This window comes from Pan paniscus, chromosome 9 (assembly GCF_029289425.2).
Source record: "Pan paniscus chromosome 9, NHGRI_mPanPan1-v2.0_pri, whole genome shotgun sequence".
Taxonomy (NCBI): domain Eukaryota; kingdom Metazoa; phylum Chordata; class Mammalia; order Primates; family Hominidae; genus Pan; species Pan paniscus.
Genome location: NC_073258.2, coordinates 71888306 through 71901947, shown reverse-complemented (window position 1 = coordinate 71901947; position 13642 = coordinate 71888306). Strand labels below are relative to the sequence as shown.

Genomic DNA, 13642 nt, shown 5'->3' with positions numbered 1-13642 from the left:
TAACAGGGCTTTCTTCACTTTGGCGGGTCGTCTTTAATAAAAATGCTTGTTTTTTTCTTAGCACAGAGTCAACATAGCAGGGTATCGTTGAAATATTTATTCCATAATGTTGCTGATGAAATAGGGCATATATTTAACCATTGCTTTCTTAAACATACAGGAACTGCTTAAGCTTTCAGAAACAGCTTAAGGCTGCTGATTCATGCAGATATAAATAGTGGCCCACTGTGAAACCCCCACACATACTCCCCTCTGCAGTGTCGACCGCTATGGAGAGTTGTATCTGGCTTTGTCTATTTCCTGACCGCTTGGTGGAGGGAAGCTTAGAGTGCGCATCTCTGCTGGGCAAGTGGGTGCTCAATCTGCCCCCCTGTGAGCCCGGATGGTGATGGGAAGGGAGGGTCCTGGTGAACGCTTCCAATACAAAGTTAGCAGCTCCAGCCTTGCCTTGTTCTGGGAGTGGCAGACCCTGTGCTGTCTGCGTAGCTTTTCCTTTATCTGTTCTCTGAAATAAGCCCCATTTCTCTTATAAGGTTTTGTGGTGCCTAATGAAATAATAAAAGTGTAAAACCCTTATCAAGTATCAGGCAAGGGGCTGGGTACGGTGGCTCAAACCTGTAATCCCTGCACTATGGGGGGTGAAGGCAGGCAGATCACTTGAGGTCAGGAGTTTGAGACCAGCCTGGCCAACATGGCGAAACCCTGTCTCTACTAAAAATACAAAAATTAGCCGGGCATGGTCACGGGTGCCTGTAATCCCAGCTACTCGGGAGGCTGAGGCAGGAGAACCACTTGAACCCAGGAGGCAGAGGTTGTGGTGAGCCAGGATCGTGCCACTGCACTCCAACCAGGGTGACAGAGCAAGACTTTGTCTTAAAAATAAAAATTTTAAAAAAAGTATCAGGCAAGGGCATGGCTTTCCTTCAGCCCCACCATTTCGCTGGCTGTTGGACAGAGCCCCTGGTGTTTGACTCTCACACCTGAGCCCGGCCCCGAGATCTAGGAGCAGCGTGTCCCAGGTGAGACTGGGATGTAGCATCTTACCCAGGAGGCACGGACTGAGCTCCTGTCCATGGAGAGACCTGCTCTGGGGCATGTCCTCAATATGGCAGGTCAGGCCGGTCAGTATCTGTACCGTCAGGAGGGACTCCTGGGGACTCTGGTAACGGTGCAGGGTGGTGGGGAGTGTGGCAGGAGGGATGCTGAGTCTTGTGCATTTGAAAGCAAAGGTTTTATGATGGCACCTAGGGCCCGGCAAGGCTTTCCCTGTGATGGTATTGGTTTCTGTGTAGTTGGCCAGCCTCCTGCCCCTGTCTGCTCCCTCGTGCCTCCCCCTGAGCAGACACGGGGCTCACTGCAGTGTCTCACAAGGGCACTGGGGGAGCCATCACTGGGCAGTGGTTCACCGGTCTGCATTCTTATAGGCTGGGTGTCACTGGCTGGAAGAGAAGAGGAGCTGCCCAATTAGGCTAATCAGGGTTAAGACATTGATGCTTGGCCAGGTGTGGCGGCTCATGCCTGTCATCCCAGCGCCTTGGGAGGCCAAGGCGGGATCATCACTTGAGCCCAGGAGTTCAAGAGCAGCCAGGGCAACATAGTGAGACCTTGACTCTACAAAAAAAGTATATAAAAACAAACTGGGCATGGTGGTGCATACTTGTAGTCCCAGCTACTTGAGAGGCTGAGATGGGAGGATTGCTTGAGCCTGGGAGGTGGAGTTATCAGTAAACTGAGGTTACGTCACGCCACTGCACTCCAGCCTGGGCGATAGAGTGGGATCCTGTCTCTCTCAAAAAATGTTGCAAGCAGCTGGGCGCAGTGGCTCATGCCTGTGATCCCAGCGCTTTGGGAGGTGGAGACGGGCGGATCACTTGAGGTCAGGAGTTTGAGACCAGCCTGGCAACATGGTGAAACTCCATCTCTACTAAAGATACAAAAATTATCTGGCCATAGTAGCTCATGCCAGTAATCCCAGCTACCTGGGAGTCTGCGGCAGGAGAATCTCTTGAACCCAGGAGGCGGAGGTTGCGGTGAGCCAAGATCACACCACTACATTCCAGCCTGGGTAACAGAGAAAGACTCCATCTCAAAAACAAAGCAAAACAAAACAAAAAGAGGAAAGCTGAGGATCAGGGCAGTCATATTGGAGGGAAACAGTGGGGACCCATCATCTATTATCACCCCCTCCTGACCATGCAACTGCAAATTTCTTTCTTCTTCCTTACAGTTGATGGGTTTTTACCATCAATGACTCCCTGTCATAAAAAGTGTCAGTTGGATTGTGCCTGTTTGGGTTTTGGGTTTGGATTTCTGTGTTGTAGATTTATAGTAATATAATAGGTACTTTAACTCATTAATCATAAGTTACAAATGTGTGGATTTTTTTTTCAAATTTATCTCCTTTCAACTTTGCTTATGGGTTTTTTGTTTGTTTGTTTGTTTGTTTAAAGTATAGGGGATGTTGTATTTTGTTTATGTCACCAGGTCAGCTTCCTCCCCTGCATCTCCTAGCTTTGGTAACACGTTTAGAAACTCACCACTCCTACATCTTCCTGTTCTTTATTACTTGCTCACTTATTTTCCATTTGCTTTTTATTCCTTTCTGAATTTTTTTTATGGGATCATCTTTCTTTTGCTAAAAGAAGTCCTTTTTAGAATTCATGCTGGTGATAGAATGCCTGCTTTGATTTTTCCAAAAATGTCATTATTTAGCCTTATTAATAGGATATTTTTGTGAGGTACAGGTTCTAGATCAGTAGTTATTTTCTTTTTTCTTTGTCACATCCCTTATCTAGTTTCTTTTGAAAGACTGCTGTCGGTGTGATTGTAGATAATGGCCATTTGCTATGGTTGCTTTAGAAATTTTCTTTGTCCTTGGTTTTCAGTATTTGTGTGCCTAGCTATGTTTTTTTCCTGTGTTTATTTCGTTTGAGATTTATAGAGCTTTTTGAGTCTGTGGTTTTACATGTTTTGTCAGTTTAGGCTTAATGTATGTAGTACTTCTGCTCTATTTTTCATCCTCTCTCCTTCTAGGATTTGATTCACATATATGTCAGAGCCTTTCAGTGTGTCTTATATGTGTCCGTTCTGTTTTCCATTTGTCCTTCTCTCTATGCTTCAGTTTGTGCATTTTTTATTGACCAATTTTCCAATTTCCTTATCCATCTCCTACATGTAATCCGATCTTAAGCCTACCTTTGAGGTCCTTAATTGTAGACGCTGGATTTTAAGGTCTAGAGTTTATGATTGATTCCCTTCTGCATTCAATTGTTTCTTGAAATTCTCCATCTTTTCAGCTCCTTTCTTCAGTTTTACTTTTACCTTCTTGATCATACTAATCATTTTTAAGTTCTTCGCTGCTCACTCCAATATCTGGATCATCCATGGGTCTGTTTCTATTGACTGTTTTTTCTCTTTGTTTTCCAACACATGGTACTGTCTGTGGGAATGACTAGTAATTGTTTATAGAATGTCAGGCATTGCATATATATTTAAAAATTATGGAGACTCTAGGTAATGTTATTTTCTTTCAGAGAGGATTATCATTTCTTCTGTTAGGCAGATAGAGAGAAGCCTTGTCACCTTGATGCAGTCAGAGACTGAGCTGAGTCAAGGCTGGGTTGTAGTTTTGAGAAGATTCATTCTAACTCCAGTTCTCCTTTCCTTCTAGATTGTAGCCCTCAGCACTTTCAAGTGAGAGCCTGGTGTGCTTACCAGCATTTCTCTCCTGGGTGGGCCCTGCCCTCCATTTCTTATGCTTCGCTTTTTCACCTTCTGCTCCTCCCAATTTCAGAATTCGGCAAATATTGAAAGGAAAAGCAGCCGAATGCCTCATTCATTTTTCTACTCCTTCCTCTAGCCCAGACAACTCCCCTTCGGGTCTGCAGTTTTTGCCTTAGGAGCCCTACTTCACTGCTAAAAACTCCAGGGATTTCTCTACAGCTAGCAGGAATCGGCTCTTGGCCCAAGGACCAATTCTCAGCCCTTTCCCTGAGTCTGGGATGTACAAATGATCCTAGGGGAGAAGCAGCTTTAGCACATCTGCTCACCTCTCGACAGCTGTCCTCTTTCCGAACCTTGGCACCTGTGGTCTTTGTAGCTTCAGTAGATCCCTGATGCTTTGAAAGATATGTTTACTGTTGTCTTTTGTTGTTTATTCTCTTTTTGGTGGGAGCATTCATCTGCCTCTAGCTACTTCATCATATCTGTCTGTGCCCAGTGGAGGCTGATTCCAACCATTTCCTGAGTCTTTTGGACATGACCTCATAGTCATTGATAGCTTCCTGATTTTCTGGTATGGCGAGACATTTCAGATTTCTTGTCTCAGACGTGGAATCAGCCATTTTTCAGGGAAGCTTGTTTCTTTTAGTGGAAACTGGTGTTTAAGGGCCATGTCTAAGTTTAAGGGGGCTTACTTTTTAGGTAATATGCATCATGAGTTATATTGATATTGCCTGTTGTGATTCAGGACAAGGTTTTGACTTAACCTCCTTGATCTTAACATCTGTATCGCCTTCAGCTATGCTAAAAACTTTAACTTTTAATGAGCAACATCACTCTTCTTTTGGTTTATTCTACCATGCACAAAAAATTCTTCACGTAATGCTGCCAGCACTTACCAGCAATACTCTGCTGTAGTGGTTTCAGATTCTCCCCTGCAGTGGCGTGCTGTCACTGGAGTAGACCCCGTTAGGGACATGCAATTAAACTACTGTGCTTGAGAGACATTTGGAATAATTTCTCTCTATTTGTTTTTGCCAGCAGCTATGTACGGATTTAGGTTCATTTGTTTAATTTTATTTTTGATTTTTAATGACTTGCTTTTTAAATTTTAATTTTGGTTTGTAATTCTATAGAATATTTGCATTTTAAAGTCAAATCTATAAACCAAGTTATACACAAAGAAGTTCCACCCTCCCCCTCTCCTTTCCACTCTTGTCTCTTCCTTCATCATAGGTAATCATTTTTAAAAATAGACTGGGTGTGGCAGTTCACACTTGTAAACCCAGCCCTTTGGGAGGCCAAGGCAGGAGGCTGGCTTGAGCTTAGAGTTTGAGACCAGCCTGGGCAACATAGCAAGATCCCATCTCTACATACATGCATACGTGCATACATACATAATATTTCTATTTATAGAGAGTGCTTTTAAAATAATTATGATTATACTAGTAGCTACTGTTTATTAAGTGCTTGTGTATTGGGTAGTACTGATAATTATGCTGTATGCACTATCTCACTTTAATTGACAAAATGCCCTGTGAGTTAGGGTCTGTTATTACCTCTGTTTACACATGAAAACTCTGAGGCTCAGAGATGTTAAGTAACTTGGCCAGAGTGCTACAGCTGGTAAACTTGAACTTGAGACTAGAAGCCAGGTCTTATCCCAACATGGCTATGTCTCTGCAGCTTTGGAAGCTGCCACTTACCAAGCTTGGGTTGGTTGCTCTTGATTGATTATTTAAAAGACATCCATGGAATGAGCCCGGAGGACATAATGTTAAGCACCACAAGCCAGGCACAAGCATGATGCAATCTCACTTATGTGCAGAATCTTAACAAGTTGAACTCATAGAAGCAGAGAGTAGGATAGTGGCTACCAGAAGCTGGGAGGTTGGGGAGGGGGCTGGGGTGGTGTTGGTCAAAGGATACACAATTTCGCTGAGATAGGAGAAGTAAGTTTGAGATCAGCTGGGCACTGTGGCTCATGCCTGTGATCCCAGCACCTTGGGAGGTCAAGGCGAGTGGATCGCCTGAGGTCAGGAGTTCGAGACCAGCCTGGCCAACGTGGTGAAACTCTGACTCTACTAAAAATACAAAATTAGCTGGGTGTAGTGGTACACGCCTTTAGTCCCAGCTATTCGGGAGGCTGAGGCAGGAGAATTGCTTAGAACCTGGGAGGCGGAGGTTGCAGTGAGCCGAGATCGTGCCACTGCATCCCAGCCTGGGCAACAGAGTGAGACTCGGTCTCAAAAAAAAAGAGTTAAAAAAAAAAAAAGAAATAGTAAGTTCTGAGATCTGTGGTACAACATTGTGGCCACAGTTAACAATGCATTGTATACTTGAATAGCTGAGAGAGTCAAATTTGAGTGTTCTCACCACAAAAAGATGGTCAGCATGTGAGGCGGTGTGCGTGTTCATCAGCTCGATTTAGCCATTGCACATTGTATGCATGTTTCTCTTTCTGTTTGTTTTTTATTTTTTTGAGACAGGGTCTTGCTCTGTTGTTGCCTGGGCTGGAGTATAGTGGGGTGATCACGGCTCACTGCAGCCTCGATCTCCTGGGATCCAGTAATCCTCTCACCTCAGCCTCCTGAGTGGCTTGGACCACAGGTGCGTACCACCACACCCGGTACATTTTTAATTTTTTTGTAGAAATGGGGTCTTATTATGCTGTCCAGCCTGGTCTCAAACTCCTGGGCTCAAGTGATCCATCCGCCTTGGCCTCTCAAAGTGCTGGGATTACAGGCTGAGCCACTGTGCCTGGCCTGTATGCGTTTTTCAAAACATGTTGTACACCATCAGTATATACTATTTTTATTTGTCAACTTAAAAAGTCAATTAAGGCTGGGCATGGTGGGTCATGCCCTGTAATCCCAGCATTTTGGGAGGCCGAGGCAGGCAGATCACTTGAGGTCAGGAGTTCAAGACCAGTCTGGCCAACATTGTGAAACCCCATCTGTACTAAAAATATGAAAATTAGCCAGGTGTAGTGGTGGGCGCCTGTAGTCCCAGCTACTCGGGAGGCTGAGGCCGGAGAATCACTTGAACCCAGGAGGTGGAGGTTGCAGTGAGCCGAGATTGCTCCACTGCATTCCATCAGTCTGGAAGACAGAACAACACTCTGTCTCAAAAAAATAAAAAATCAATTAAAATAAGGATATCCATGTAGACTTTGGCACATTCTTCCCCAATTCCACTTCGACTGGCAGAGCCACCTGGGCTGTACCTGGCATGGATGATGAAACTACGAGTGGGTGCTGGGTGACCTTGTGATTCTAGGACATAAATTGTATCAATAAAATTGATACCAATCGGCCTCTCTCCGTGGAGAGGGTACACGTCTGACTTGACCTGACCTTGTAGCTGATGCAGGAGCCCTGTTAGGAGAGTCTAGTGACCTTTCTTCCCTAGGCCCCCGCCCCGCATGGAGCGGCTGCAAGCGTTCTGCCTTTGGGAGATGAATCTCTTGTTGAGTTGGCTCTCATGGCAGATCAGTGGGCCACCTGTTTTATAGCAATTGCTTTTCTTTCCTGGGTCAGGGTCCTCACAGTAAAATGACTTAAAATATGGGTTGCCTTGAGATGTTCATCTGTTGGCCTTATTTTAAAAAAAAAAAAAACCAAAAAACAAAAAACTTTTAAGTTCAGGGGTATATGTGCAGAATGGGCAGGTTTGTTACCTAGGTAAACACATGTCTTGGGGGTTTATTGTACACATTATTTCATCAACCAGGTATTAAACCTAGTGCCCATTAGTTGTTCTTCTCGATCCTCTCCCTCCTCTCACCCTCCACCCCCCTGAAAGGCCCCTGTGTCTGTTGTTTTTCTCTATGTGTCCATGTGTTCTTAACATTTAGTTCCCACTGATAAATGAGAACATGCTGTATTTGGTTTCCTGTTTCTGCATTAGTTTGCTAAGGATAATGGCCTCGAGCTTCATCCATGCCCCTGCAAAGGACATGATCTTGTTCTTTTTTATGGCTGCATAGTATTCCATGGTGTATATGTACCACATTTTCTTGATCCAGTCTGTCACTGATGGGCATTTAGGATGACTCCATGTCATTGCTATTGTGAATAGTACTGCGGTGAACAAGTGTGCATGTATCTTTATAATAGAACGATTTATATTCCTTTGTGTATATACCCCGTAATGGGATTGCTGGGTCGAATGACATTTCTGTCTTTAGGTCTTTGAAGAATCTCCACACTGTCTTTCACAATGGCTGAACTAATTTACACTCCCACCAACGGTGTAAAAGAGTTCCTTTTTCTCCTCACCAGCATCTGTTGTCTTTTGACTTTTTAATAATAGCCATTCTGACTGGCATGAGATGGTATCTTATTCTGGTTTTGATTTTCATTTCTCTAATGATCAGTGATGTTGAGCTTTTTTTCCTATGATTATTAGCTGCATGTATGTCTTCTTTTGAAAAGTGTCTGCTGATGTCCTTTGCCCACTTTTCAAGGGAGTTGTTTGTTTTTTTCTTGCATCCTTAACTTCCTGTGATGTTTGGAGTAGGCTGGGATGTTCAGCTGACATCGGGGCCAAGACCTGACTTGCTGTCTTCCTTCGAAGCAGCTCACTGCCCTGCTGCGTAGTGGCTTCTCTTGGTCGCTTTCCCTCTCCTCACGCTGACTTTTCATTTTCTGTGTCCTAATAAAAATTAAGCAAAGCATCCAAAAGCAATGGTTTCCTAACTTCCCTCCATACCCTCCCCACATGCACCTGGTGCTTAAGGTCGCAGGTACCGTGGAGATTGAGAAATGATACATTTGCTTATCATAGGAGGACATTTGTACATTAAGACACCAGAGCCTGCTGGGGCTCAGTTTCTTCTTGGACTCCATGTGCTCCTGGCTTCCCTTTCCCCAGGCTGCTTGGATACCTGCAAGCTTTCAGGATAGAGACCCTGGAGTCACATTAGCATTTTGCAAGCCTCTCTTCAGACAGCAGGAAGATGCTGAATGCTGTGCCAGGCGAAGGGAGGGCGAGGGGGCTTCTTGCCATTTAACTGACACAGGTGGATAATTAGGCCATCATCCTCTTGCCGGTGAATCATGCTCCATTAGAATTCTGGAAATAATTCCTGAAGCTTGCTGTGCTACTGTGTGAAAGGGTGGCGGGGCAGCTGTGTGTGTGTGTACACGCACACACATACACATGAGTGACTGATGCTAGGATTTAGCTTTTCTGCTGTCTGCCAGCCTCGCATTTCAGAAGTGCCAAGAGCTTTCTGTACCTCTGTCCACTGTGTGGCCATGTGATGGCCAGCCGGGTTGGCGAGGGGTACTGTTCTATGCTGCCTCCCACTCTGCTGCAACTAGGCCATTTCCGTGTCCCCCAACCTTTCCCCCAGACAGTGCCCGTGAGTATTAAACTCAGCATGAACTGTTACACGGGGCATGGGGCTCGGCTTATCTGAACTCTACCCTCTCCCAAGAGGCAAGGGACGGCCAAGAATGTCCTTTATCCCTCAGGATTCACAGGTAGACACATTGCCCGGTTTAGAATGGCTTTGGGCAAACCACTGAAAGAAGGTGGTAATTACCCTTCATTCTTCTCTAATTCTTTTCTGCAGAAAATATGTAGGCCTCCCTAGACATGTCTGGCTCCCAAAAACAAGAGCAAGGTGATGTGAATCAGGGAAGAGCACAACAGGGTGGAGGGTGTAGTGTCCAGAAACCCAAGTCTGTGTCTGCTGACAGCCAGGCCTGTGCTCTGAAATAAGTGGAGGTCAGGGAACACACACAGTGTTTAGAATGAGAAAAAAATGATGTTGTGCCTGAGTGTCATAAGTCAAGTCATCCAGAAGTCTTTAAAGCATGGCCTTGGTTTTATGACTGAGCAACGCATCATTCTCCTTGGCAAGCTTAAGCAAGCCTCAAGGGAGTCCCCTTTCTCATAGCCACAGCCCCTCCATCATCCCGTCCGTCCCGCGAGGCAGGCAGCCCTTTTATGGGGTGGGCTCCTGTGAATTCTCTTATGCCTGTTGCCTTTAACTCCCTCCTGGACCTTGCAGCCATGCTCTCAGTATTCTCAGGAGTTTGAGCACAGTTGAGGGCATGATGTCACTCGGGTGGGCTCGGCGGCCAGACCTGCTGATCTGATTCACTGAGTCCCATGTTAGCTGTGGGAGTGGTTAGGCACTCCTGGGATGGCACCATCCCTTCCCATACTTGGATGCAACTGATGCTGAAACTCTGCTGAACAAATGCCTGATAGCTATTCTTGGATTATTGTCTCTCATTATCTGTCCACAGATGGCACCATGAATCATAACTGAAAGAATTAAAATGTTAGGCGCCAGCGTGTAGTTGCTAGGGGATTTTTTTGGGGGTGTGTGTACAGTCTGCTAACATGTGCTGGCGGATTTGGGAACAGCAGCCCTGCACATTTGAGATGAGATTCCCAGTGGCAGCAAAGTGTCTCCGAGGGCCCAACGTCTGTGTTTAAAGAAGGCATCCGTATTTTTGAGGGATCATATTGGGAGCTGAGGATGAACGTGTCCCGCAAGCCAGCAGTACCCAGAAATCATCTGGAAAGTCATTGCCAGCCAATAGCTGTCGGCTTCACCCACAGATCACATTACTAAGATTAGGGAAAGGAAGCTGAGATGCAGCTTGTGGAGAGGAAAGGGCATTTCCAAAGTGAATGGTGTTGTAGCCTACAAGATTCCTGCTGTTTCCAGTTAAATACTTTAACAACTGAATTTTCTTCCTTTTTTTTTCCTTTCTTTCTTTTTCTTTTTTTTTTTTTTTTTTTTTTTAAAGACAGAGTCTCGCTTTGTCAACAGACTGGAGTGCAGTGGTGCGATTATAGCTCACTGCAACCTCAAATTCTCAAATTCCTAGGCTCAAGGGATCCTCCCTTCGCAGTCTCCTGAATAGCTGGGGTTACAGGTGTGCGCTACCATGCTGGGCTAATTTTGTTTTGTTTTGTTTTGTTTTATTTTATTTTATTTTATTTTATTTATTTTTTTTTTTGTAGAGGTAGGGTTCTTGCTTAAGACCTTGCCCAGGCCGGTCTTACACTCCTGGCTTCAAGTGATCCTCCCATCTTGGCCTCCCAAAGCACTGGGATTGCAGGTGTGAGCTACTGTGCCCAACCCTCCTCTTCATATACTCAGCCTCTTGTGTTTGTTTGCAAGGGTGTTGTGTTTTTGAAAGGCCTTTCTGTGCGAGGCTGGGTTTTTAAGCTTCTCTCTGTATTCCCGGGAAGGCCCCAGCATGGACAGGTGGGAGGTGTGGTGTGATGACCTTTTTCTAGCCCCTGGTTTGAGGGGATGCCAGAAAAGCCTGGGTATTGCTCATGCTCTCCTGGTGCCAGGTGGATTCTACCTGAGAGGAAGACCAAGAGGGTCGGGGGAGGGACTCTGTGTCTCAGCGGAACCCCATTGCACACTTGTTCCTGTGGCTCTGTATGAGCCCCAGAGCCCGATTTCCGGAAACAGGCTGTCCAATGCAGCTGAGCAGGGTGTGCCTTCTCAGGGCCCTGTAACAAGATGCTGCAGTGGCAGTGTGGCTGGGCGGGGCCCTGCACCTGCTTTGAGGGCCCGACAACTCCTTACAGAAATCCCCCACCGCCGCCCTGTTCTCTGCTTGCCGCCCCAGTGTAAATATGCTAAATCCAAAAGTGGATTAATTGAAAAGCAATAAACACTGACAGCACTGCTCTAACGAGAACACCCTGATGCCAGCTGCTTTCCCTAATGAAGTGTGGCAGCATTACCTGAACAATGAGATGATTGTGTGGTTAAACGTGAGTGTTGTTTTCCGAATGGAAATGAAAAGACCGGCTCTGATTGAACCAGAAGCACAGAGAGCCTGGCCATCCGGCAATGACACCATGTAGGGTCCTAATGCCTGCTGCTCCTCGTCTCTGGAGAGGATGCCTTTTTAGGGTATGTTTCCGCATGAAGTCTGGGGCAGGGTTTAGAGCCAACGTCTAAACTCAGAATCTTCTCTTTTAGCCCCCAGATCCCAAAGTGGGAACTCTGAGGCCTTAGCTTATATTTTTAGTGGTTTTTAAATTATTTGCAAGGATCTTAAAAACAACATTGAGGAAAACCATCCCTGGTTCTTTGCTGTTTCTTTCCCTCTTGGTCTCCCTCCCTTCTCCTCTCTCTGTTTGCTTCTTTCTCCTGAACTTTTACCTGCCAGTTACAAGGAACTTAATAATGATCTTTAGAATTTTCCTAATACAGTAAATGCCTTTTGATTTTTTTTTATTCCCGGAGGAATTGAAATGCAATTTTATGTTATTTAATTGTGTTGAATTTAATTCTCATACCTCCCATCCATTTTAGCACGTAGAGCCCCCTGGGTATTCCATATGGTCCCTGAAGGGTCCAAGTTGTCATAATAGGGTCTATCATTTAGGACAAATGAAGGAAAAGAAGGAAAACAAATCTCTTTATATAATAAGTTTCTTCTTTCTCACTGGGATTAATTATAAATTGAATGCCTTTTTTTCTAAACGACATGACCTAACCTGAATTTATTTATAAACATACCAGGAGGCTGTGAGAGGATGGGAGGGTAGGTTGTTTTTTTTTTTTTTAATTTCCTTTTCTTTGCTGGAGAAGTGGAGGAGAAAGGAAATGAATGAGGAACTGGCTTAGAATCTATAGTTCAGTTCCCTGAGACTGTAAATTGACAAGTCCAGAGAACTGAAGGAAATAAGACAGTTTTCCCGGGCGATCTTTTTGTGGTCAATTTTCGTTCCTGTCTCAGAAATTGTTCCCCGATGTGACACATGATAGTGACTTTAATGAAATTGTTAATTTGGATTTCTGTAGAAGCTGACCAAATAAAACCCCGTGTAAACACCTGTATTAGTTCATTTTCACACTGCTGATAGACATACCCAAAACTGGAAACAAAAAGAGGTTTAAGTGGTTTTGGAGGAAGTCTGGGGGTGAGTGCCGATCTTCTGAGTGTGACGTTTCTTGCAGGAGCGCCCCCTTCGTTTCTGCAAATGCTGAGGTGTTTAGAGATGCATCATCGTGGTGCACGATGCATCATCATGGTTTAGCATGTGGACTTACAGTTCCACACGGCTGGGGAGGCCTCAGAATCATGGCAGGAGGCAAACGGCACTTCTTACATGGTGACAGTAAGAGAAAAAATGAGGAAGAAGCAAAAGCAGAAACCCCTGGTAAACCTATGAGATCTCCTGAGACTTATTCACTATCACAAGAATAGCATGGGAAAGACCGGCCCCCGTGATTCAATTACCTCTCCCTGGGTCCCTCCCACAACATGTGGGAATTCTGGGAGATACAATTCAAGTTGAGATTTGGATGGGAACACAGCCAAACCATATCAACACCCAACTAGTCCAATTTTAAAAAATGTAGTTGATACCCCATAAGCATGATTTTAGCTTATATAATTTGTTAAACTTCCTTCACATCATTGAAAGAAGTAAAATATTTTCTGCTTGCATAAGGTCACGTGGTAAGTGTCACCACCACCACCTTCATAAGCTGACTTCTCTTCTCTTCTCTTTTCTTTCTTTCTTTCTTTCTTTTTTTTATTTTTATTTTTTTTGACAGAGTCTCACTCTGTTGCCCAGGCTGGAGTGCAGTGGTGCAATCTCAGCTCTCTGCAACCTCTGCCTCCCAGGTTCAAGCAATTCTCCTGCCTCAGCCTCCCAAGTAGCTGGGATTACAGGTGCCTGCCACCATGCCCAGCTGATTTTTGTATTTTTAGTAGAGACGGGATTTTACCATGTTGGCCAGGCTGGTCTCAAACTCCTGACCTCAGGTGATCCTCCCACCTCTGCCTCCCAAAGTGCAGGGATTACAGGTGTGAGCCACCACGCCTGGCCACTGACCACTTCTACCACCATTCTCACTCTTGTCATTTTGGGGTAGGAGATGATGTTCCTGAGCAAACAACAATAGCCATGAGTTGTA

The 13642-nt window shown here is 45.1% G+C and overlaps 1 protein-coding gene across 1 annotated transcript in view; it reads left to right on the top strand.

Annotated features, from left to right (window-relative positions):
* The window catches only part of SHANK2 (SH3 and multiple ankyrin repeat domains 2), a 697015-nt gene that overhangs the window by 237001 nt on the left and 446372 nt on the right, over positions 1–13642 (top strand). The gene's annotated exons all lie outside the window — the stretch shown is intronic.